The following is a 26,362-nucleotide window of genomic DNA, read 5'->3' on the forward strand; positions in this document are numbered from 1 at the left end:
CCTTTGATGTGGTTCCAGTAAAAAAAAAGTGTGTGTCATTACAGACTCAATCTGTTCTACCCTTTTATTGACCATGTGACAAGCCAACTAAACAACAGATTTGTGGGAAATTCTGCACCAGCTGCTGCCTAATCCCTCCTCTCTGTCCAAACTCACACAATAAGAGCAGGAAATGATGGTGTCATGGTGCAGAGCAGACGTCCATACACCGGAGATATGTGTGATCCTCTCGCTCATCTACCCCACACCAGCAGAGACCATGTTCATGTGAGTCCTTCTCTGCAGACCTGGCTATGATCAGGCCGTTCTCAGGTGCTGGGATGCCTCTGGACTTTACAGCCATCTGATTGGTGGTCTGGTGAAGCGCCCTCCTAACGTTATGTTGAACTCCCCGTGATTTAAAGATTGAAGCTCTTCTGAGTAGGATAGGATATAAGGTAATATTTATCTCATGTTTTAGAAGGCTGTAGATTATTGCAGTTTTTTGTAGGTTATTTCAATTCCTGTAATGTTTTATCACTGGTAGCAGTTCAGGCTGTTCTAACCCTACCATAATATGATAATCTTTCACATCGGGTCACATCAAATGTGTGAGTTTAACTGAAGCACTTGCAATGAGTTTGTGTTATTCTGTAATTGTAGAAGTGCCATCTGTACAATAGCTTGTTGTAGTAGCGATTACGCTGGACCAATACAGAGTGCCTTCGGTGCCTGCCGGGACTATCAGTCAAAAGACAAGAGTTATTTTTGCAACTCTCGTTGGTCACACTAATTAGGCACTCCAGCTTTAATTAAAAATAAAACAAAAATAAATACTAAAATCTACGTTGTGAAATATAAGTTGTGTTTGTTGAATGCAGCACTGTAACAGCGGTGATCTCCAGCCAACAGAAGTAGTGTGTACTGTATAATCCTCGGCTCGGCAGGTCATGTGGGAAGATCCTGATGGAGAACGGGGCGGTCTCGACTGATTCCTGAGCAGACTCTGAGCGCTAGTCTATTTTTAAGTTAATTAAATATGAATGGATCCACTTGAGGCCATTGTTCAGCAGATGATGCTCTCTGAAGTGGTGCCCAGTCCATAAATAGCAGAGTCCGCTCAACCAATTACCCTTGATTGGAAAAGCTGACAGAGGTCTACTTTTGCTCACAGGAGGTGAATCAATACATCTCCAGCACTTAACCTGTGTGTAGCCACACTAGATGTCTAAATATAGTAAGAATCACATCAGTGTGACCACAAGTCAAGTCACTGTCTTTAGTCAAGTCAAGTCAAGTCAACTTTATTTATATAGCGCTTTTCACAAAGTAGATTGTTTCAAAGCAGCTTTACAGTGTTAAACAGGAAAATAATGCAGCATAATTTTATTCAGCCGCATAGCCACTCCGGAAAAACCGCTGATGTCATCAGCCCCTCTCAAACATCACACAGCGACAGTGTGGGCTTTAGATCAATAATTCGATCAGTAATTTAGTTTAAATGGTTAATTTAGTTTATTATTTAGATTTATTTCAATGTTTATTTGAAAAATTTAGTGTCCCCAACTGAGCACGCCAAGCCAGAGGCAACAGTGGCAAGGAAACCAAAACCCCATCAGGTGACCTAATGGAGAAAAATAAACCTTGGGAGAAACCAGGCTCAGTCGGGGTGCCAGTTCTCCTCTGGCCAATTAACAAACAGCATATTATTATTATTCTGGCAGCTTTACAGCTCAGAGGTCATAATAGATCAGAATATTCGAGGGACCAGGGGCAACATGCTGGAGACGGGTTTATTGAGGATGATGTTGATTAAATAATTATTAAAGTGCAATATTCGAATGATCGGAGGCAACACGCCAGAGACGGGTTTATTGAGGATAACATATCGATTTAAGTATTATTTAATTGTAATATTCGAACAATCTCAGTCAACATGCCGGAGACGGGTTTATTGAGATGCCGTGTCGATGAGGCAGTTTCAGGGGGAGGATAATCACGGTCTCTCAGACACTTCAGGGTCCTGTGTTGGTCTTCTCTGGGTGCAGGTCCACCATCTGATCTGGATACGGCCCGGATCCGGCTGACTGCAGTAAACTTCGGGATAAAACAGAGACTATCATTAGCGTAGATGCCATTCTTCTGATGATGTAACGAGTACATCAGGTGTTATGGGAAGTGTTCCCGGTTCCGGCTGACCTAGTTAATGCAGCCTAACAATCATTTCATTGAAAAAGTGTTTTATGTGTATGCCACAGTAAAGAGATGTGTTTTTAGTCTAGATTTAAACTGACAGAGTGTGTCTGCTTCCCGAACAATGTTAGGAAGACTGTTCCAGAGTTTTGGAGCTAAATAGGAAAAGGATCGACCGCCTGCAGTTGATTTGGATATTCTCGGTATGATCAACTGGCCAGAGTTTAGAGAGCGCAGTAGACGTGATGGAGTATAATATGTTAAGAGCTCGCTCAAGTATTGGGGAGCGAAACCATTTAGTGCTTTGTAAGTAATAAGTAAGATTTTAAAATGTATGCGATGTTTAATAGGCAGCCAGTGCAGTGTTGACAGAACTGGGCTAATATGGTCATACTTCCTGGTTCTAGTAAGAACTCGAGCTGCTGCGTTTTGGACCAGCTGGAGTTTATTTATTAAGCGAGCAGGGCAACCACCCAGTAGAGCATTACAATAATCTAGCCTTGAGGTCATGAACGCATGAACTAACTGTTCAGCATTTTGCATTGAGAGCATGTGCCGTAATTTAGATATATTTTTAAGATGGTAGAAAGCAGTTTTACAGATGCTAGAAACGTGGCTTTCAAACGAAAGATTGGTATCAAAGAGCACACCCAGGTTCCTCACTGACGACGAGGACTTGACAGAACAGCCATCAAGTGTTAGACAGTATTCTAGGCTACTACTTGTGGAGCTTTTTTGTCCAATAATTAAAAATTCATTTTTTTCTGAATTGAGTTGCAGGAAATTACCGGTCATCCAATGTTTTATATCAGCTATGCATTCCGTTAATCTTGTGAATTGGTAAGTTTCTTCAGGGCGTGAAGAAATATAGAGCTGAGTATCGTCAGCATAACAATGAAAACTAACGCCATGCTTCCTAATGATATCTCCCAGTGGTAGCATGTACAGGGTGAAGAGTAGCGGTCCTAGCACTGAGCCTTGTGGTACTCCATACTGAACTTGCGATCGGTGTGACATATCTTCATTTACTACTACAAACTGATAACGGTCGCATAGGTATGATTTAAACCATGATAAAGCAATTCCACTAATACCTACATCATTTTCGAGTCTATTCAAAAGAATGTTGTGGTCGATAGTATCAAATGCAGCACTAAGATCGAGTAACACTAATAGAGAGATACAGCCACGATCGGATGATAAGAGTAAATCATGTGTAACTCTGACGAGAGCAGTCTCAGTGCTATGATACGGTCTAAATCCTGACTGGAAATCCTCACAGATACCATTTCTTTCTAAAAAGGAACATAATTGTGAAGACACTGCCTTTTCAAGTATTTTTGACAGAAAGGGTAGATTTGAGATTGGTCTATAATTGACTAAATCTGTAGGATCAAGTTGCGTTTTTTTAATAAGTGGTTTAATAATAGCCAACTTAAATGTTTTCGGTACATATCCTAATGAAAAAGATGAATTAATGATATTAAGAAGAGGATCTATGACCTCTGGTAGCCTAGTCGGTATAGGGTCGAGCATACATGTTGTTGATTTAGATGATTTAACGAGTTTAGCCAATTCTTCTTCTCCCATAGCAGTGAATGAGTGTAATTTTTCCTCAGTGACACTACAATGCTCTGTCTGATGTGATGCTGTAGTAGACGGCTGCATGGTTACAATTTTTTTCCTAATATTATCAATCTTACATGTGAAGAAGTTCATAAAGTCATTACTGCTGTGCTGTTTACAATCATCAGAAGTTGAAGCTTTATTTTTGGTTAATTTAGCCACTGTATCGAATAAATACCTTGGGTTGTGTTTGTTTTCTTCCAAGAGAGTTGAGAAATAAGCAGATCTAGCAGTTTTTACGGCCTTTCTGTATGTGATCATGTGCTCTTTCCACGAATTACGAAATACCTCTAATTTTGTTTTCTTCCAGCTGCACTCCATTTTTCTGGCTGCTGTTTTAAGGGCCCGGGTGTGCTCGTTGTACCACGGCGTTGGACTATTTTCTTTAATCTTCTTTAAGCGCAGAGGAGCAACTGTGTCTAAAGTACTGGAAAAGAGAGAGTCGATAGTTTCTGTTGCAACATCGAGTTATTCTATACTATCTGGGATGCTGAGCAGATGATACTGATGAGGGAGATTATTTAAAAAGCAATCTTTAGTAGCGGCAGTGATTGTCCTGCCATTTTTGAAGCGAGGGGGCGGCTTTGTAACCTTAGCTAAATTAAGTATACATGATACTAAGTAATGATCTGAGATGTCATCGCTCTGCTGCAGAATTTCAACGGTATCAACATTTATTCCATGTGACAATATTAGGTCTAAAGTATGATTATGGCGATGAGTGGCTCCTGACATGTGTTGCCTAACTCCAATAGAGTTTAGTGTGTCTTTAAATGCTAATCCCAATACGTCTTTTCCGTTGTCTACATGGATATTAAAATCACCAACAATTAGTACTTTATCTACGGCCAGAACTAACTCTGATAGAAAATCAGCAAATTCTTTGATAAAGTCTGTATTATGCCCTGGTGGCCTGTATACAGTAGCTAACACAAATGTTGAACGGGTTTTATCATGTACACTACATAACGTTACATAAAGCACCAAAACTTCGAAGGAATTATATTTGAAACTAGACTTCTGAGTAATACTGAAGATATTATCTTCAGTAAGGGTTGTCCTCATTTCTACAAAGATGCTGTTAAGTCAATTACTGATTTAAATAAACTAGGGCAATAAAACCACAGGCGATTTGTGAAAGGCTGTGATTATTCTCAGTGCGGCCCGGCTGTGATCATAGTAAACGCTGCTCCATCTGCAGGCCATCTCCATCTACATCATCATCTATAGCTCACGTCATTCACGGAAATCCCTATTAACATCATACTGTCAGTGAGCGGAATAAACTGAAGATAGGATTGATTAAACATGACTAAATGCTTCTCATGTTTGGAAAGATGTTAGACGCGTGTTGCTTTTGCGACTCAATCTCACAGTGCTTTCAGACGGAGCAGCGTTTACTGATCCCAGAGCCGCTCTTCACTGACAAACTGCATAAAAGATAAAAATCACTGCCATTTCATAATCGCGATAAGCGTGATCTCATGTAAACTGCGATTTATCGTGCAGCCCTAAAATAAACCAGCAAAACCTGTAATATATTTAAACTCAATGTCTATTAAAAAACGTTAATGTACACTATAGTACTCAGGGCTCCAGAGTGCGACTAAATGGTCGCATTTTGCGACTAAAATTTGAGAGTGTGCGACTGAATTTTACATCCAGTCGCACATGTGCAACCAGTAAATTTGAAAATTAAGAAAATACACTTACTAATTATAATTGATAGACGTTATGTCTGGCAAATTCTATCTTTGCCAGCCGTTTCTATATGAGATAATATTAAACCATTTGTCCGTGATGCATTTTTGCCATTCGCAATCCAGAAGAGAGAGAAAGAGCGAGCGCTCTCACGTGGAGCTACAGCGAACACAACACCACAGTCAGCTTAATGAGTGACGATGGCCAAGAGAACTACACAAAAGTTTAGGCTGCTTAAACCCTAAGGATGTGCTGTGATATTAATCTAATTTTATTTTCGATTTTGGCTTCCAAGAATTATAAAAAGATGGTATGAGGTAAAACTATTCCGTGTTCAGTCGAGCGCGACATCCTTCCCTTCACAGCCTTGCTCTGTCATTTCTCCCTAAACCTAAACTAAACGTCAGATTCAGTGATTGTTGTAAACTGCAGTCTCTACTGTAGCTAAACTGCGGGATGTGTTTGATAATAAAGAGCTATTAAATGCACAATAATCCGCGCAAGAGACGCTGTTTCCAACTTCAAGGCGGCTTATGTGTGTGTGCTGCGAAATGGACCGACTTGCACTTAATATTTTAGGCTTCGTGTGCGCGTCTAAACCATCAAATAAACAACAAATAGCCTGTGTCAGAATGACCGGATTGGAGAGTAGTTATTTTAACAGTTTATATCTTAAATGGGCGTAAATGGTTTGGAGAAATAGGAGAATATGATATTATTAGTTCTACATTCGATCGGTCTTAAAGGGGCAGCGTCTAATAATCCTGCTGACCATTGAGCCATTAATTCGAATCGAACAAAAGGCAAAGAGAAAATATTCACATCTCTTGAATTAATAACTTTAGCTTTTATAAGCATTAATCTATCAATTTATACAGGGAAAACTATGCAGTGTTATTTTACATTTCATTACTTTATTAGATTTCTTTGTAGGTTTGTTCTTTACTGTAATATTAATGTTAGCAGACCTTCCGAATGCACACTGGTCCATTAACAAATAGATGTTTTATATTTTTGTTCAAACTTTGGGGTTTCTTTTGCTATAGATATTTTACTTTTCAGATTATAAAGCCATGTTAATTATGTTTTTTTTTTTTTTATAATTTTTTTTTAATAAAGTATAATAAAAAGAACCGGTAAGAATACTGTTAAAGTACCGGATCGATAAGCAGTATCGGTAAGAGTAGTAATACTGTTAAAACCTTAACGATACCCATCCCTATTAGTAATACAGTAGAAATGAGTAGATTTGGTTAGCATGTTGATTTACGGTGTGCGCCCCTAAAATTTCTGGTTGTGCCCCTAAAATTTTCAGTTGGGGGCCACTGTGCTCCTAGTGAAAAAAGTTAGTCTGGAGCCCTGGTACTTGTACAGCTGAATTGTCTATAGTTTCTGTTCCTATCAGGGACGTCACTAGGATTGGAAGACAGGGTTGGCTTAGCCCCCAGGGTATTTGTAACTCGCGTTTGCAAAATCTTTGCACTCACATCTAGAGTTACACTTATGTCAACAACCAGTCAAGAAACCAAGATGTTAACAAGTAAAACGTGACAGACATCCTCTTCTTCCATTTCTACTCTGTTAAAGAAAAGTTACTGTAATGTTAGCTTTTAGACACATTAAAGCTGATGGGGGAATTTACTTAGGCCAGACTTTGCTCCTGACGAGTTACTATAAGCAATGACTTAAATGCTCTCTGTTTGCTCATGTAAATGTATGATAAAGTAATAGCATACTATATCTAATTCCTCTTTATATAAGATAAGTTGTCCACAGAATGCTATTTAATTACACAGAACCGCATGTATTCAACCCATTTTTGAGCTAAAACAAATATACAGCTAAACCTAAATTGAGCTAACCCTATACAAATAGGCTACCACAGCTGTAAAATTTTCACACCCTATAATACATTTACCCTATACAATAGCCTACTTATCTGGATTGAAGCAGCAAACATTCAGTGTAAGAGTAAACTAATGACATAACATAATTTAATATTTGAATCACAGCTTGTATTGTGTTTTGACATCGACAACCCAAGTGCATTTTACCTCAAACTTGCGACTAGTTAACTTTCTAAAGTAGCAATCGCTTCTTGGGTCGACATTAACACACTGACAAAATTATATTCTGAATTAAAAATATTTTTATGCCACTTTTTAATGTGTGATTGTGTAAAGGTGTTCACGAGATACCAACCTTTCACGAACTTGCTTTCAACGTCGAACACTCGTTCTCATGGAGGCGGTGGTGTACACGGAGGGGAGGGGCTGTGTGCGTGTGTGTGTGTGTGTGGCGCGCGCGTGTGTAGCTATTATGTGAGAGAGAGCTTGAGTGAGAGACGCAGGGAAAGGAAATGCAGCTGAACGTTATTTGCTCTATGAAAGTAATTGATTTAATCTATAATTTTATTTGATTTTAGTTAGTTTTGCCAAACACACATTACAGTTTTGGTTAGTTATCATTTTTTTGTTATGCCTCGTTTTTATTTTTATTTCAGTTAACCACAACCCACCTAGTTTTCATTTTTTCGTTCATTTTCGTTAACGATTATAACCTTGGTTACGACGAGACGAGATGAATCCTCCAGGCATTTACATGCAGTAGCGCTCCGGTCTGCAACGCTCTGAAAGCTGCCACAGTTCACTCACACCAATGCAACGAGACAGTGCGGTGCATCATCTTGATAGCACGACTCTCTGTACTTCTGTCCAACTTCCGGCTATTTTTTTGTAGCTGGATAAATATAATTTGTTGCGTCTAAATATGAATGAGGATACGGTTCGAATTGTTATTGTTGTTCTTATCATCATTTAGGGGGGCTAAGGAACATTTTGGGGTAGCTTCAGCCCCCCTAAAATAGGCCTAACGACGTCCCTGGTTCCTATAGATGCTATAGGTCATTCTCTGAAACTGTGCCTAGGCCACATGGCGCTGTCGCTGATGAGAGAGGAAATGACAGCAGTGAAAGTGGAACTGAATGAGATGGCATGTGTCAGAAAAGACACGCGTAAAGCGCTGAGCAAATGAATTAGGACAGGACTCTTGACATGTGGCACCAGGTCATCCGTGGCACGCCGACACACACATGCAGTCTCTCTGATAATGAGACGCTTACATAACTGGAAATAACTCCTGCTCTCTCTCAATCTGAATTAAACTACATCACCAAAAAGAATGACTGTTTCCTAAACACCAGCCCGTCTGCCATTGGTCAAGCATATAGCCTCGCCCCAAACTCCTGTGTTACACTTTTCAGCAGATCCAGCCTGTGAATTTCTCTCATAAAATACAGCATTTTAATAACAATAAAATAACTAGAAGTTATTCAACCCTGTTCCTCACTTCCCCATATTCCTGTGATATCTCCTCTTTTTCTGTCAGAATCGAGCACATGAAAGAGAAGAACCCGGAGAATTTGAGCAATAATCTCAGCACTAAATGAATCAAAAGCGGTCTCGATGAGCTGTGAACGTGAACACATTTCAGAAGAGCTGGTGAAGGTTCTGCCCTGTTTATCTCTAGCACAGGAACATCCTGCTTCCCAAACCCACATGCCTCATTAACCACAGCCACAGACCACATGCAGCCGTGGCATATCAAGATCTACACTGGAAACAGTGGGAACGAAGGCTTGGAGATCAGCGGGCAGGACTAACACACAATCGCTAATCCAACTGGCTAGTGCTCACCGGTCACATTTTCATTTCAACAACACACATTTCTTAACACCAGTACGGCTTGTGTCTTTGGCCAGTTCAACTGAAGACCGGCGGACACATCCCGTCACTCAGCAAATGAAACAGCAGCACACTTGACAACATTACTCAGATCGTCTTGGCCATACATGCCTATTCTGATAATATTTACAATAAAACCATTTATGATATAAAACACACCCCTGCCTCTTTTCATTAACTCTAGCCATTGTAGAAGTATAAATGGTAAATGGACTGCATTTATATAGCTCTTTCAACAGACCCATGGCCATCCAAAGCGCTTTACACATTGCCTCACATTCACCCATTCACTCACAGACGGCGGTGTCAGCCATGCAAGGCTCCATCAGCTGGTCAGGAGCAGCTGGGGTTAGGGTTAGGGGTCTTGCTCATGGACACCTCCACACTTGGTCAGGTGGAACCGGGGACTGAACACCAACCTTCCGGTTTGTAGACAACCTACATGAGCCACTGAGCCACTGCTGTCCCAAGTATAAGAAGTTTGTACAATAGCAACAAACTATTCAGTGTTTCCCACACATAGACTAATTTGCGGCGGTGCACCACAGAATCAACACCAGTCGCCACATATCGCATTTCGTTATTTCTTTATTTTTTTACGATATTTAAAACACGCAGTGTATTCGTTCAGCTGCATTTCCTTTCCCTGCTCTCCCTCCGTCTCTCTATCACTCACACGTCTCTCTCGCGCACACACACACTCGCACGCACATACACTCGCACGCACACACACACACACACACACACACACTCGCACGAACACGTTCCATTCGACCGCAAGTCAGGGTTGCCAACTCTCACGCTTTCATGCTGTCTCATGCACTAACTCTGCCTAAGTAAATCTCACACCAAATTGCCAAACCTGCTTTTGATATGAAACAAGATCTAAGATTTTACATTTTTTAAAGTTTTAATTCAACATTTAAACAATAAATAGCGTTTTGGCGCACTTAATGTGGCATAACAGTTAAAGCCAGAGTGTGACATGCTCTCATCTCCGGGCGGCGCGCACGGTAGTAATTAAGGTTAAAATAGAGAATTCCAATGCAAAGAGGCAAATTAGAGTCATTATGTGGCAGGAAAAATAATCATTTTCATTTGTAATGCCATTATTCACCAGGTGCCTGAATGGCTATTTAAGAAATATGATGTATCTAGTCTAGTTGTATCAAAAGTATTGCAGATCATAACTGCTTACTTATTTTTAGGTTTTGCTTTTGAATACATATTTAGACATGATCAAACACTAGATTTCTTTAAATGTGAAATTTTAAAACGTTAATAACTTACATCCTAATATTTTTAATGATACTTATATAAGCACACACAAGTGAATATTAATGAATGCGAGCAAATATAATTTAACCCAAGAAAAGTTTAAAAGAGTGCTATATACATATGAATTGACACTGAATCAAGATTGAAATCGATATTTGTGCCAATCACAAATCTGACAGGGAACAAAACACCTGCTTTACCCTGATCTGACATCATAATGTGGCCAACCAGTGGGATTATCACTTTGGTGTTAGTGAGCAGCTTCATTTAAATGGACAAAATTTTAAATAACAGATACATGGCATTCAGAAAATTAGACTGGCAAACCTTTTCCGTGCTGGTGTTTTTATTATTATTATAATTATTATTATTATTATATTTACTGCACTGTATAATCTTGTAGTAATCTTAGGAAACAACACATCTTTCGGAAAGTCCAAAACCTTTACACACACAAACATACAGGTACAGTATACACTCACCTAAAGGATTATTCGGAACACCTGTTCAATTTCTCATTAATGCAATTATCTAATCAACCAATCACATAGCAGTTGCTTCAATGCATTTAGGGGTGTGGTCCTGGTCAAGACAATCTCCTGAACTCCACACTGAATGTCGGAATGGGAAAGAAAGGGGATTTAAGCAATTTTGAGCGTGGCATGGTTGTTGGTGCCAGACGGGCCGGTCTGAGTATTTCACAATCTGCTCAGTTACTGGGATTTTCACACACAACCATTTCTAGGGTTTACAAAGAATGGTGTGAAAAGGGAAAAACATCCAGTATGCGGCAGTCCTGTGGGAGAAAATGCCTTGTTGATGCTAGAGGTCAGAGGAGAATGGGCCGACTGATTCAAGCTGATAGAAGAGCAACTTTGACTGAAATAACCACTCGTTACAACCGAGGTCTGCAGCAAAGCTTTCCTATAGCTCAAACAGTAGGGCATGGCGCTAGCAACGCCAAGGTCATGGGTTCGATTCCCAGGGAAAGCAAGAATTGACAAAATGTAAAATGTGTACCTTGAATGCAATGTAAGTCGCTTTGGATAAAAGCGTCTGCCAAATGCATAAATGTAAATAAATGTAAATGTAAAGCATTTGTGAAGCCACAACACGCACAACCTTGAGGCGGGTGGGCTACAACAGCAGAAGACCCCACCGGGTACCACTCATCTCCACTACAAATAGGAAAAAGAGGCTACAATTTGCACCAGCTCACCAAAATTGGACAGTTGAAGACTGGAAAAATGTTGCCTGGTCTGATGAGTCTGGATTTCTGTTGAGACATTCAGATGGTAGAGTCAGAATTTGGTGTAAACAGAATGTGGATCCATCATGCCTTGTTACCACTGTGCAGGCTGCTGGTGGTGGTGTAATGGTGTGGGGGATGTTTTCTTGGCACACTTTAGGCCCCTTAGTGCCAATTGGACATGGTTTAAATGCCACGGCCTACCTGAGCATTGTTTCTGCCCATGTCCATCCCTTTATGAGCACCATGTCCCCATCCTCTGATGGCTACTTCCAGCAGGATAATGCACCGTCACAAAGCTCCAATCATTTCAAATTGGTTTCTTGAACATGACAATGAGTTCACTGGACTAAAATGGCCGCCACAGTCACCAGATCTCAACCCAATAGAGCATCTTTGGGATGTGGTGGAACGGGAGCTTCGTGCCCTGGATGTGCATCCCACAAATCTCCATCAACTGCAAGATGCTCTCCTATATATATGGGCCAACATTTCTAAAGAATGCTTTCAGCTCCTTGTTGAATCAATCCCACGTAAAATTAAGGCAGTTCTGAAGGCGAAAGGGGGTCAAACACAGTATTAGTGTGTGTTCCTTATAATCCTTTAGGTGAGTATATATAGTTGTGCTCATAAATTGACATACCCATTGCAGATTATACATTACTAACATCTTGCATTATCTGGGGTAAACTTAAATACATATTTACAGGATACATGTGTTATCAATCTAAAAACTGCGCTCACTTTACTGGATCTGTGAACAAACATGTTCTCTTCTACTCCTGTTTTTCTTTTCTTTACTGATGGTCTTCAATCAGAATATAAAAATCAATACTCAGACTTCAATCCTAACATCAGAGAATCACAGCTTGTTGAAAGTTTTCTGTTAACTATCCCTTTAATGATTCAATCACGGAGCCTAAAAATAACCAGCCTTCTCCATTTGTTCATTCATATGATGTAAACATCACATTGCAGTGATTGCGTGTGAAATATCATTGTACAAATGGTGTGTTTCCTTTTTTTCATTACTTCAAAGCTGGTCGGTGAGCTGAATGCTCTTCTGATGTCGTGTCACGGTGGCATCCATGATTTACGAGCATCCAAATGAAGTATGACATATGGCAAGGGATTTGAGTCAAACAAACTCAATCCTGATCACATCTCGTCCTGTCAGATCAAAGCCTGTCTGTCAGCTCGAGTCTGGCATGGCGGAGACGGCTGTGAAGACTGAAAGGTGATTTGGGGAAGCAGCATTACGTGAAGAACGGGATAATAACGTGAAATTGTAGGAAAGAGCGATGAGCTGTGAGAAAGCAGTAAAAGAGATCGGGCTCCAGAGGCTCAGAGGGAGATTAGTTCACGTCACTGACATATGTGCCCTTATTTATAGCCAGCAGATCCTCTGGCCCGAGGGTTACTTACAGAGGCATTACTGGAGACCTGAGGTCTGCGTGGACTTAAGACTTCAGTGCTTTCTTTCAGAAACAAACATCACATTCACACACCTAAAGATCTACAGCATATTTCTGCTGTCTAGTGAACATGAGCAGGACATTACAATGTAGAATCACACTGACTAGCTGTATTACAGTAATCTTGTTTATTTACACAATAACTAATAAATCATTTTCTGGATTATTTTGCGGTTGCCGTTTGTCTTGTTTGGTAGTGTTCTGGTTTAAAGTGATGTGACGGTCATCCCTGATATCTGACTTGAGTGATTAGTGATCTGATTGGCAGTGAATCTCCTGAGAGTGTCCGAGAGCTCAGACCTTGGGACAATCATGTTTCAGCAAGTCTAGGAGTTAAGGCTTCCAATCATAATCATTTCTGTGTATGTGGCTCAGAGGAACACAGTTATAATTTTGACAAGGTTTTAAAAATACCTATTAAAATAGCATCTGTTTGTCAGCATATCGGTGACAGTGGCGATATCATTGAACTGAGAGCGTTCAGATGAGGGCTAGTGAGATGTTTCTGTGGGAGAGACTCCAGGATATTTGGAAGAATGTTTGATCTCACACCCATTGACTACCATAGTAGGGGAGAAATACTATGGTAGTTAAAGGAGGTGAGATCTGCTTGATTAAACATTCTTCCAAATATCTTCCTTTGTCTTCAGAAGAACAAACATATTTATACAGGTTTGGAACAACTTGAGGGTGAATAAATAATGACAGAATTTTCATTTTTGGGTGAACTATCGCTTTAAGGACTTATTTTATTTATTCTGAATACTTAATGTTCAATGGAAATCCATTGGTATTAAAATGTCCTTAGCATGGACTGTTTTAGAAGCGGTGCTGTTATTGAGGTCTACATACAGAAACAATCATTTAAAAGACCAGGGATCACAAACCATACGAGCTAGCGCTCGATCATGTAATGATTAGAACTTTGTTCACCATAAAACACCATTATGCTCCTTTTTAGAAAGAAATGGTATCTGTAGCCGCATTTCCATTACAGATTTGAGCAAAACTTTTGCGATATTTTCTAAAAGTCGATAAAAAAATATTGCGAAATGACAGCGTTTCCATTAACTGATGTTATGCGACTAAAACTATTTTTTTCCTCTCGTGATAAATCATTCCAAAAATCATGCTACGCTTGTTGTTAGGTTTATGTATATCCCAGCCACCGCACGCCATTATTTTTAATGGTAGAGACGTGTGTGTTATCCAAGCATTGATGGCAAGGAAAGCCCCTTATACTTGAGCGGCACTTATGAGGTGTTATGATAAATTGTGGCATTTTATATTCTATTGTTTTTTTATGAGTTTAATAAAGAACTCGTCTTCTGTCCAAACATACCATCATCTGTAAAGAATGATCGACTTTTACATAGGCTACGCCAGGTTATTGTGACGCATTGCCACATACAGAGACGAGCGAAAAGTTTGAATTTGCATGGTGGTAACTCAAAGGTTTTTTTTACCACTTTGTTATTTTGGCTCGGAATTTCATTTTTTGGAAATATAAACTGAATTTAGAAATGCTTTTGAAATGAAAAACTTTGCGTTTAATAAACAAAATATATTTTTGAAATGAAGACAGCGTTTGGAGTGGAGTGCAAAATAGTCCACGGCCTTTGCTGTTATCGTGAGTGTACACAAATAAAAGTAGACAGTTTACTGTTTATAATTATGTCTTGCACTTATCTGTAGTATAGCTAAAAATGACGGAGTATTGTGAGTTTCTGCTGGAATAAGGAAAAAATCCATCAAAAGTCACCAATGACTTCGTCGGACAGAGGGTTAAAGAAAACGTAGCCTAGTTTAGTTTCATATAGTTAGGCTATGTCTAAATATTATAATCTTTTAATTTCATATGTTGATTATGAAAAGTGAGCAACATGAGTAAGGCTACATAATCAGATGTGCATATGTCTGGAGACATGGATTTTGAGCACAATTGAATTATGTTTTCTAGAAAGTCTTTCTTTAAAATTTATTTTGTTTTGTATAAATTGTATTTTAATTTTGAGCAATGTTTAATCAACTATTTGGCTGTATATTTAATAAATAAGAAGCAAACCAAGATCGTCGGGAATGGGTTGACGTGCGTAACTGGCCTGTTTCCGCAGCCTTTGAGTAAGGCTGAAACTATAGCGTCTTTCTGTTTTAATACATTTCTTGAATGTATGTCTTAATTACAGTAGGCCTATAGATGGTTGTGATATTTGTGGTTGCACCAGGGTCCGTCATTATAAAGTTACGCCACTTTCCTTATTAGGAGAAAATATATGTTGTTTTAACGACATAAGATCTCGTACATAGGCTACTTGAGTGGAAAAAAATAATATGTAGGCCCTATGTGAGAGCAATGCGTGACCGTACCAGGTGACCTGTAAATGCGAAAAAACCATTGCAGTTTTGCAATGAAAAACCACCTCATGCGAGCATAACTTTTTTGCGATATATGGGAGTTTTTGCGAAATTGACGCATTTCCATTAGGCGTATTTGCAATTCGCTATTTCAATTTGCGCAATTTGAAGGGTAATGGAAACGCGGCTTGTGAGGATTTCCAGTCAGGATTTAGACCGTATCATAGCACTGAGACTGCTCTCATCAGAGTTACACATGATTTACTCTTATCATCCGATCGTGGCTGTATCTCTCTATTAGTGTTACTTGATCTTAGCGCTGCATTCGATACTATCGACCACAACATTCTTTTAAATAGGCTCGAAAATTAAGTTGCCATTAGTGGAATTGCTTTATCATGGTTTAAATTAGGGATGCAACAATACAGTTAGTCCACGGTTCAATACATACCTCGGTTTTTAACCACGGTTTTCGGTTCGGTTCGTTTTTTTGTTATTCTATTCTTAGGCGATAGGAACAGCAAGAGGTTAAGGAGAAAAAAGGCTATTTTTTATTGCAATACTCTCTTTATTTTACTTAAAATAATTGAAAAACCTTACTTAAACTTAGAGCTTTACTTTTAAAAATAAAACCTTGTACACATTCCTAGTGTATTGTATAATATAAAATAAATGTATATAAAGATTTACACTGGCAGCTCAGAGCTGTACAGCAGCATTTAAGTATGAAATTGAATGAATAAATGTAAAAATAAAACACTACATAGACTTCACTATAAAATAACATTGATTCTTATTAAAGCTACCCTACTGTATTAAAGTTCTTCAGTCAAGAGCAGTGAGGGATTTTCTCTTTGTCTTTTGTTGTTGTATTAACATTAAAGGGATAGTTCGTTCAAAAATGAAAATTCTGTCATCAAGAAATGAATACAGGTTTGGAACAATATTAGAGTGAGTAAATAATGACAATTTTAGAGGTGAACTGTCCCTTTAAGGACAGCGTGTTCACTAGGCTGCTGCTGTCAATTTAAGACCTCTAATGCATCTAATATACAGTATACAGTATACTAATACAGTGTTTCCCCTAGGTTTACAGCTTTGGGGGTGGGGGGGGGGGCTCCCGGAACTACTAGTGTCGCGGAGGGGGAGTGTTACGGATACGTGGTGTTGCCATAGACAATAAATTAATTAATTTGGTAAATAAATATAAACAATATATATACTATATTTCAGGGCTCAATGCTAAGGATTTTTTTCAGGGGTTCAAATTTTTACTTGCCCTGTCAGAATTTTCACTGACCCCACCACAAAAAAAAAGACAAAATAAAATAGGCCTAGTATTGTTTTTGAGCCATATAAGCTTAATAAATAAGGTTATGACTCTAAAAACTATTTTCCTAACTCATATATGTTTTTTATATTGTTAAAGACCGTCAGTAATAAAATAAGAACAAATAATCAAATTATGAGCAAAAGCACAAATAAATAAAGCAGAACAAACATATACAAATGAAATAAACAGTTCTTTTCATGTAGGTCAAAACTAGATTGTCAGGTACAAAAATAGTAATCAAATGTAAAATATAACTGCATAGTCTGCATAAAATGATATGCCACTGCATATAAATACAGATTAACCCTTATTAAAAGTTATTCAGTCAAGAGCAGTAATTGATTTTTTTTTTTTGTCTTTTGTTATCTCAATATTTATATAGCCAATGACGATATTTTCCGGCTTTCCATTTGTTCACTGTTATACGGTAGGGGGCGCTGTAGCACATTTCCTGCACGAGAACAGAATCTCCTGATCAAAACACTGCCGAAGAAGCAACGTGCGATATCATGTGTAAGCAGATGCATATGTAAAATAACGCGGTCATCACCATTAAACAGCATATAAATCACAACTGCCTAATGTTATTGAATGAAATGTCGCCCCAGGACGAGTTATAGGACTGTCAAGTGTTGGGGTGTTGATGGACTCGATCTACAACATCTGTGTTTTGTTCATCGTTCGGACGTAACGTAGTCTTTTACAAAAACGTGATTTTTTTTCAGCTTTATGCTCAAAATGTTGCTTTTTCATGAAACTTACAACATTCAAGTGTTGATTAAAAAAATAATATATGAAGCTGGAATAAAACAGTGGGTCTGTTCTTTCTTTTGATATGTTTAGATATTCTGTGGACCATTAAAACTTGTGAAAATGACCATAAATGCTGGCGGTGACTGGCAAATTTCATGTTTACGTTCATTTAAAAGACTTAACCAACTATGTTTACGATGATACTCAACAAGACAGTCATTTTGATATAATTTTGTGTGAATATTCGCGCGCTGTGAGACGCGTGGCCGTGTGTGTGTGTGTGTGGTGTGTTGCTGCCCTTCGCGACGAGCAAACTGAGAGACACACTTTCTCGTCTATGAGCACTTGAATATTTAAATTGGCAAGGCTTAATGCTCAAATGATCAGTTTCCGTGATGATGCAGCTCTGGCCCGAGTGTCTTTCACGCTGGCACTGAACCATCGGGCAATTCTTATTGTCGACCGCAATGACAAATATTTTTTGTCATTCGTTCAGGGGGGGCGGGGGTCGTTTTGGGAGGGCGGGGCGCCCCCCCAAAACAATGGTAGGGGAAACACTGCTAATATACAGACACACGCGATTTTACTTTCACTTTAGACATATCCAACTGTGTTTATGTTAACCTTGTGTGTATTTGACAGTACTAGCGCAGTTAGACGACTACTTAGTCCAGTAATCACGTGTTTGACAGGCGTTTAGTGCGCGCGCTCTGACAAGCGCATGTTAAAACCGTGCACGCGAATGAGCCGGCAAGGCTTTAAAACGCATGCAAATAATGAACTTTCGTGATTATGAATAACTATAGTGTTCCGTGAGTATAACTCCACCACTGACGTGTGATGTGAATGTATGTCGCATTGTTCAGTATATTGGGATGGAGGAAAATGATAGAATTTGCAGAAAAATAATTAATTCAATGCAAAACCGAAAAACCGCAATTCACAAGCGCGTATTGAACCGTGAATCCCGTACCGAATGGTTCAATATTATATTGAGAATTGCGGCATCCCTAGTTTAAATCATACCTATCTGACCGTTATCAGTTTGTAGCAGTAAATGAAGAGATGTCACACCGATCACAAGTTCAGTATGGAGTACCACAAGGCTCAGTGCTAGGACCGCTGCTCTTTACCCTGTACATGCTACCCTTAAAAATATATCTAAATTACGGCATATGCTTTCAATGCAAAATGCTGAACAGTTAGTTGGTGCGTTCATGAGCTCTAGATTATTGTAATGCTCTACTGGGTGGTTGCCCTGCTCGCTTAATAAACAAACTCCAGCTGGTCCAAAACGCAGCAGCTCCAGTTCTTACTAGAACGTGGGACCTGTACCATGATGGTAGTTTAACAAAATCAGGGTTACAGGATTAGTTTAGAGTTGACAAAACCAAACCAATCTATTCAGGCTTTGTTGGTCCCATGATGCTGATCATCAGCTTTCTCTGTCAACTCAGGCTTTGATCCTGAGTTTAGGAGTTTAGCTGTGACATCAGCAGTGAACAGCCAATCACACGCTGTGGATCAGTAAAACTGAGATTCACTGAGAAGCAGCCAGATTAATTTCTCTCTTCTGTAGAATATTACATGATTGCAAAATATTAAGAATTTAAACAAATTTACACAGCAAGAAGAAAAGAGCTGTCAATAAATGAGTACAACTTAAAGAAAATATTCACTACAAAGCACTAAATGGTTTATCTCCAGTACTTGAGCGAGCTCTTAACATATTATACTCCATCATGTCTACTGCGCTCTCTAAACTCTGGCCAGTTGATCATACCAAGAATATCAAATACCCCTTTTCCACCGAGGCAGTGCTGGTGCTAGTTCGGAGCCAGAGCCTAGTCTCAAATCGGTTCTTTGTCTTTCCACATCCAAAGCCTCAGCTCTGAACCAGGAGAAGTGGTTCTTAAGTAGCACCAAAACATCGCTGGGCTAGAAGTAAGAACCGCTTGCGTCAGGGGAAAGGCAAACCAGTTCTTAGAAGGCTCGTAAGTCGAACCAACTCCGAACTGGCACTAGCACTGGCTCTGAACTAGCACCCGGTTCATTTTGGTGGAAAAGGGGTAAAAAATGAACTGCAGGCGGTCGATCGTTTTCCTATTTAGCACCTAAACTCTGGAACAGTCTTCCTAGCATTGTTCGGGAAGCAGACACACTCTGTCAGTTTAAAGACTAAAACTAGACTAAAAACACATCTCTTTACTGTGGCATACACATAAAACACTTCTTCAGTTTAATGATTGTTAGGCTGCATTAACTAGGTCAGCCGGAACCGGGAACACTTCCCATAACACCTGATGTACTCGTGACATCATCAGAAGAATGGCATCTACGCTAATGATAGTCTCTCTGTTTATCCCGAGGTTTACTGCAGTCAGCCGGATCTGGGCCGTATCCAGATCAGATGGTGGACCTGCGCCCAGAGAAGACCAACACAGGACCCTGAAGTGTCAGAGATCATCCCCTGTGACGCCTCATCAGAACAACATCCTCAAAAAAAGTCTCCGGCGTGATGACTCCGAACTTCAATCAGATGGAACTGGACAAATATTAATCTAATATAACTTCTGACCTGTAATGTTGCCAGAACCATAATCACATTTACATTTACATTTATGCATTTGGCAGACGCTTTTATCCAAAGCGACTTACAGCACCCTTATTACAGTGACAATCTGCCTGGAGCAACATGGAGTAAAGTGCCTTGCTCAAGGACACACTGGTGGTGACCGCTGGGATCGAACCAGTAACCTTCTGCATATCAGTTCCATGGTTTAACCCACTGGACCACCATCTCACATCTCACAATCACACACTGTTTGTTCGTTGGCCAGAGGAGAACTGAGCGGCTCGTTTCTCCCAAGGTTTATTTTTTTCTGTCACTGATGGAGTTTTGGTTCTGTGCCACCGTCACCTCTGTCGCCTTTGGCTTTTGGCTTGCTCAGTTGAGGACACTAAATATTCAACTATATTACTGATCTGCCTGCATTGTCACTATGTGATAATTGAACGTAGTTGGATGACATCGCGGTTTTCTCCAGAGCAGCTGTACCGTTGAATCAAATTCTGTTGCATTATTTTCCTGTTTAACACTGTGAAGCTGCTTTGAAACAATTGGCATTGTAAAATGCGCTAATAAAGGTGACTTGACTTGACATGAGGGCGGGGCAACCTGTCACTCACATGAGATCCACCAATAACAAACAACAACCATCCAATCAATTCCACATAGACAAAACCAAGTCCCGCCCAACATTTGTTCTTGTTCCTGAAGCGTTTCACTCACATATACAGCAAAATCGAGGAGAAAAGACCAGCGCATCTTCCCTTTCATGAAGACTTTAAATACAAAACAAATAAAATTCTTAGCAATCAAGTCACACACATAAATAATTACATGATCTAGTAAACACGGTGCCATGACAAACAGAGAACTACTTTACTGTATGCATTTAATTTATGGGAAATTATTTGCTGATGCTGGGTACACACGAAAAGATAATCATTTATTATTTTTTGGGCGATTTTGGGCAGATTTCTCTCCTTCCAACAATCCTAGGTAAAGTCCCGATTATCTAAATGGTTCTTCAGATTATCTTATCAGATTTCAGGCCCGTAGCCAGCCTAGTGAAAGGCGGGGTCTTTTATTTCAAAAAGTGGACCTTTTTCACATCATATTTACTACAATGTTGTCATATTACTAACCAAGATCATGTACCACCTTTTTCAGTCCAAACACACACTGTTATATGCCATGGATAATCAAAACTTCCCCACAAAGTTTAAATCACATATTCACATGACAGAACTAGAAGCTAACATGTGTTTGTTTTATCTTGTGAAATATTAAGTTTTGAAGAAGTCACAAAATGTACATTTGTAGGATCACTGATGTATAATTGGTCAGGAAACAAAGGTGCTTTAATTATTTGGCCAATACTTTGCTGCACACACACCCTAGCTAGTAAGGGGGGTTTGCGGGAATGCTACCCGAGAAATTTTTGATTTCTTGGATCTACATATGTGCATTTTAAGACGTTTGAAGGCCAAAAAATGATGAGAAATAGCTTTAAAACCAAGTCAGTGGGCAGTAGATTATTTGTCAATTCCTGCTCTCTCCTCATCTCCATCACTCTTTCTTTTTCTCTCATTCCCCTTATCTTGCCCTCTCTTCCCCTCCTAAAGCAGTCAACAAAACCCCATAGGGTCAATTTACATTTTGAATATTTTCTTTTAATCACTTTCTAAGACACTTTCTAAGATTTTTTTAAAAATTCATTCACAATATGTACACATTCATTATTAATCGTATGCATAATATGAAGAAAACGGATTTGTTAATGTTTCTTGTCCTGTCACATTGTCAGTTGCTAATTATAACATTAAATCACATAAATTATATAGCCTACCTATTTATATACCTATTTTAAATTAAAAATGGCAAAATTAGACAAAGGTTCATTAGTTTCAGCTCTAGCGTGAGTGTATGAACACAGTCGTGCAGCTCTAGCGTGAGTGTGTGAACACAGCCGTGCAGCTCTAGAGTGAGTGTATGAACACAGTCGTGCAGCTCTAGTGTGAGTGTATGAACACAGTCGTGCAGCTCTAGCGTGAGTGTATGAACACAGTCGTGCAGCTCTAGAGTGAGTGTATGAACACAGTCGTGCAGCTCTAGTGTGAGTGTATGAACACAGTCGTGCAGCTCTAGAGTGAGTGTATGAACACAGTCGTGCAGCTCTAGAGTGAGTGTATGAACACAGTCGTGCAGCTCTAGTGTGAGTGTATGAACACAGTCGTGCAGCTCTAGTGTGAGTGTATGAACACAGTCGTGCAGCTCTAGTGTGAGTGTATGAACACAGTCGTGCAGCTCTAGAGAGAGTGTATGAACACAGTCGTGCAGCTCTAGTGTGAGTGTATGAACACAGTCGTGCAGCTCTAGAGAGAGTGTATGAACACAGTCGTGCAGCTCTAGTGTGAGTGTATGAACACAGTCGTGCAGCTCTAGTGTGAGTGTATGAACACAGTCGTGCAGCTCTAGTGTGAGTGTATGAACACAGTCGTGCAGCTCTAGTGTGAGTGTATGAACACAGTCGTGCAGCTCTAGAGAGAGTGTATGAACACAGTCGTGCAGCTCTAGTGTGAGTGTATGAACACAGTCGTGCAGCTCTAGCGTGAGTGTATGAACACAGTCGTGCAGCTCTAGAGTGAGTGTGTGAACACAGTCGTGCAGCTCTAGTGTGAGTGTGTAAACACAGTCGTGCAGCTCTAGAGTGAGTGTATGAACACAGTCGTGTAGCTCTAGTGTGAGTGTATGAACACAGTCGTGCAGCTCTAGAGTGAGTGTATGAACACAGTCGTGCAGCTCTAGTGTGAGTGTATGAACACAGTCGTGCAGCTCTAGAGTGAGTGTATGAACACAGTCGTGCAGCTCTAGTGTGAGTGTGTAAACACAGTCGTGCAGCTCTAGTGTGAGTGTATGAACACAGTCGTGCAGCTCTAGAGTGAGTGTATGAACACAGTCGTGCAGCTCTAGTGTGAGTGTATGAACACAGTCGTGCAGCTCTAGAGTGAGTGTATGAACACAGTCGTGCAGCTCTAGAGTGAGTGTATGAACACAGTCGTGCAGCTCTAGAGTGAGTGTATGAACACAGTCGTGCAGCTCTAGTGTGAGTGTATGAACACAGTCGTGCAGCTCTAGAGTGAGTGTATGAACACAGTCGTGCAGCTCTAGAGTGAGTGTATGAACACAGTCGTGCAGCTCTAGAGTGAGTGTATGAACACAGTCGTGCAGCTCTAGAGAGAGTGTATGAACACAGTCGTGCAGCTCTAGAGTGAGTGTATGAACACAGTCGTGCAGCTCTAGTGTGAGTGTACGAACACAGTCGTGCAGCTCTAGAGTGAGTGTACGAACACAGTCGTGCAGCTCTAGCGTGAGTGTATGAACACAGTCGTGCAGCTCTAGAGTGAGTGTATGAACACAGTCGTGCAGCTCTAGAGTGAGTGTATGAACACAGTCGTGCAGCTCTAGTGTGAGTGTACGAACACAGTCGTGCAGCTCTAGAGTGAGTGTACGAACACAGTCGTGCAGCTCTAGAGTGAGTGTACGAACACAGTCGTGCAGCTCTAGAGTGAGTGTATGAACACAGTCGTGCAGCTCTAGCGTGAGTGTATGAACACAGTCGTGCAGCTCTAGAGTGAGTGTACGAACACAGTCGTGCAGCTCTAGTGTGAGTGTATGAACACAGTCGTGCAGCTCTAGCGTGAGTGTGTGAACACAGTCGTGCAGCTCTAGTGTGAGTGTATGAACACAGTCGTGCAGTTCTAGAGTGAGTGTATGAACACAGTCGTGCAGCTCTAGTGTGAGTGTATGAACACAGTCGTGCAGCTCTAGAGTGAGTGTATGAACACAGTCGTGCAGCTCTAGTGTGAGTGTATGAACACAGTCGTGCAGCTCTAGTGTGAGTGTGTGAACACAGTCGTGCAGCTCTAGTGTGAGTGTATGAACACAGTCGTGCAGCTCTAGTGTGAGTGTATGAACACAGTCGTGCAGCTCTAGCGTGAGTGTATGAACACAGTCGTGCAGCTCTAGAGTGAGTGTATGAACACAGTCGTGCAGCTCTAGTGTGAGTGTATGAACACAGTCGTGCAGCTCTAGTGTGAGTGTATGAACACAGTCGTGCAGCTCTAGTGTCAGTGTGTGAACACAGTCGTGCAGCTCTAGAGTGAGTGTGTGAACACAGTCGTGCAGCTCTAGTGTTAGTGTATGAACACAGTCGTGCAGCTCTAGTGTGAGTGTATGAACACAGTAGTGCAGCTCTAGTGTGAGTGTGTGAACACAGTCGTGCAGCTCTAGAGTGAGTGTATGAACACAGTAGTGCAGCTCTAGAGTGAGTGTATGAACACAGTCGTGCAGCTCTAGTGTGAGTGTATGAACACAGTCGTGCAGCTCTAGAGTGAGTGTATGAACACAGTCGTGCAGCTCTAGAGTGAGTGTATGAACACAGTCGTGCAGCTCTAGTGTGAGTGTGTGAACACAGTCGTGCAGCTCTAGTGTGAGTGTGTGAACACAGTAGTGCAGCTCTAGAGAGTGTATGAACACAGTCGTGCAGCTCTAGTGTGAGTGTGTGAACACAGTCGTGCAGCTCTAGTGTGAGTGTATGAACACAGTCGTGCAGCTCTAGTGTGAGTGTGTAAACACAGTCGTGCAGCTCTAGTGTGAGTGTGTGAACACAGTAGTGCAGCTCTAGAGAGTGTATGAACACAGTCGTGCAGCTCTAGTGTGAGTGTGTAAACACAGTCGTGCAGCTCTAGTGTGAGTGTGTGAACACAGTAGTGCAGCTCTAGAGAGTGTATGAACACAGTCGTGCAGCTCTAGTGTGAGTGTGTGAACACAGTCGTGCAGCTCTAGTGTGAGTGTATGAACACAGTCGTGCAGCTCTAGAGAGAGTGTATGAACACAGTCGTGCAGCTCTAGTGTGAGTGTATGAACACAGTCGTGCAGCTCTAGTGTGAGTGTGTGAACACAGTCGTGCTTCAGACTTCAGATCATCTATAACCAATGATATGAGAAACTTCTGATCATCTATAACTGATGACATGAGACACTTCTGATCATCTATAACCGATGACATGAGACACTTCTGATCATCTATAACCGATGACATGAGACACTTCTGATCATCTATAACTGATGATGAGACACTTCTGATCATCTATAACCGATGACATGAGACACTTCTGATCATCTATAACTGATGACATAAGACACTTCAGATCATCTATAACTGATGATGAGACACTTCTGATCATCTATAACTGATGACATAAGACACTTCAGATCATCTATAACTGATGATGAGACACTTCTGATCATCTATAACCGATGACATGAGACTCTTCTGATCATCTATAACCGATGACATGAGACACTTCTGATCATCTATAACCGATGACATGAGACACTTCTGATCATCTATAACTGATGATGAGACACTTCTGATCATCTATAACCGATGACATGAGACACTTCTGATCATCTATAACTGATGACATAAGACACTTCAGATCATCTATAACTGATGATGAGACACTTCTGATCATCTATAACTGATGACATAAGACACTTCAGATCATCTATAACTGATGATGAGACACTTCTGATCATCTATAACCGATGACATGAGACTCTTCTGATCATCTATAACTGATGACATGAGACACTTCAGATCATCTATAACTGATGATATGAGATACTTCAGATCATCTATAACTGATGACATGAGACACTTCAGATCACCTATAACTGATGATATGAGATACTTCAGATCATCTATAACTGATGATATGAGACACTTCAGATCACCTATAACTGATGATATGAGATACTTCAGATCATCTATAACTGATGACATGAGATACTTCAGATCATCTATAACTGATGATATGAGATACTTCAGATCATCTATAACCGATGACATGATCAAGTGCGGGACTGATACCGCAAGCGTAACATTGGAGACCAAATGCCACGAAACCGAACGCCGAAAGCAGCCAAAACCCCCCTAATAGCCTATTATAAGACCACCTCTACTAAGTTATTAGTCACGGCATCGAGCATCCGTCAGCCTGTCCCTGTCTCTCGAGTTGAATGTGTTAAGCAGCTTATCACGAA

The 26,362-nt window shown here is 40.3% G+C and overlaps 1 protein-coding gene across 1 annotated transcript in view; it reads right to left on the reverse strand.

Moving 5' to 3' along the window:
* Positions 1-26,362, reverse strand: part of lrfn2b (leucine rich repeat and fibronectin type III domain containing 2b) — a 95,390-nt gene that overhangs the window by 68,810 nt on the left and 218 nt on the right. The gene's annotated exons all lie outside the window — the stretch shown is intronic.

This window comes from Gobio gobio, assembly GCF_949357685.1.
Source record: "Gobio gobio genome assembly, chromosome: 12".
NCBI lineage: Eukaryota > Metazoa > Chordata > Actinopteri > Cypriniformes > Gobionidae > Gobio > Gobio gobio.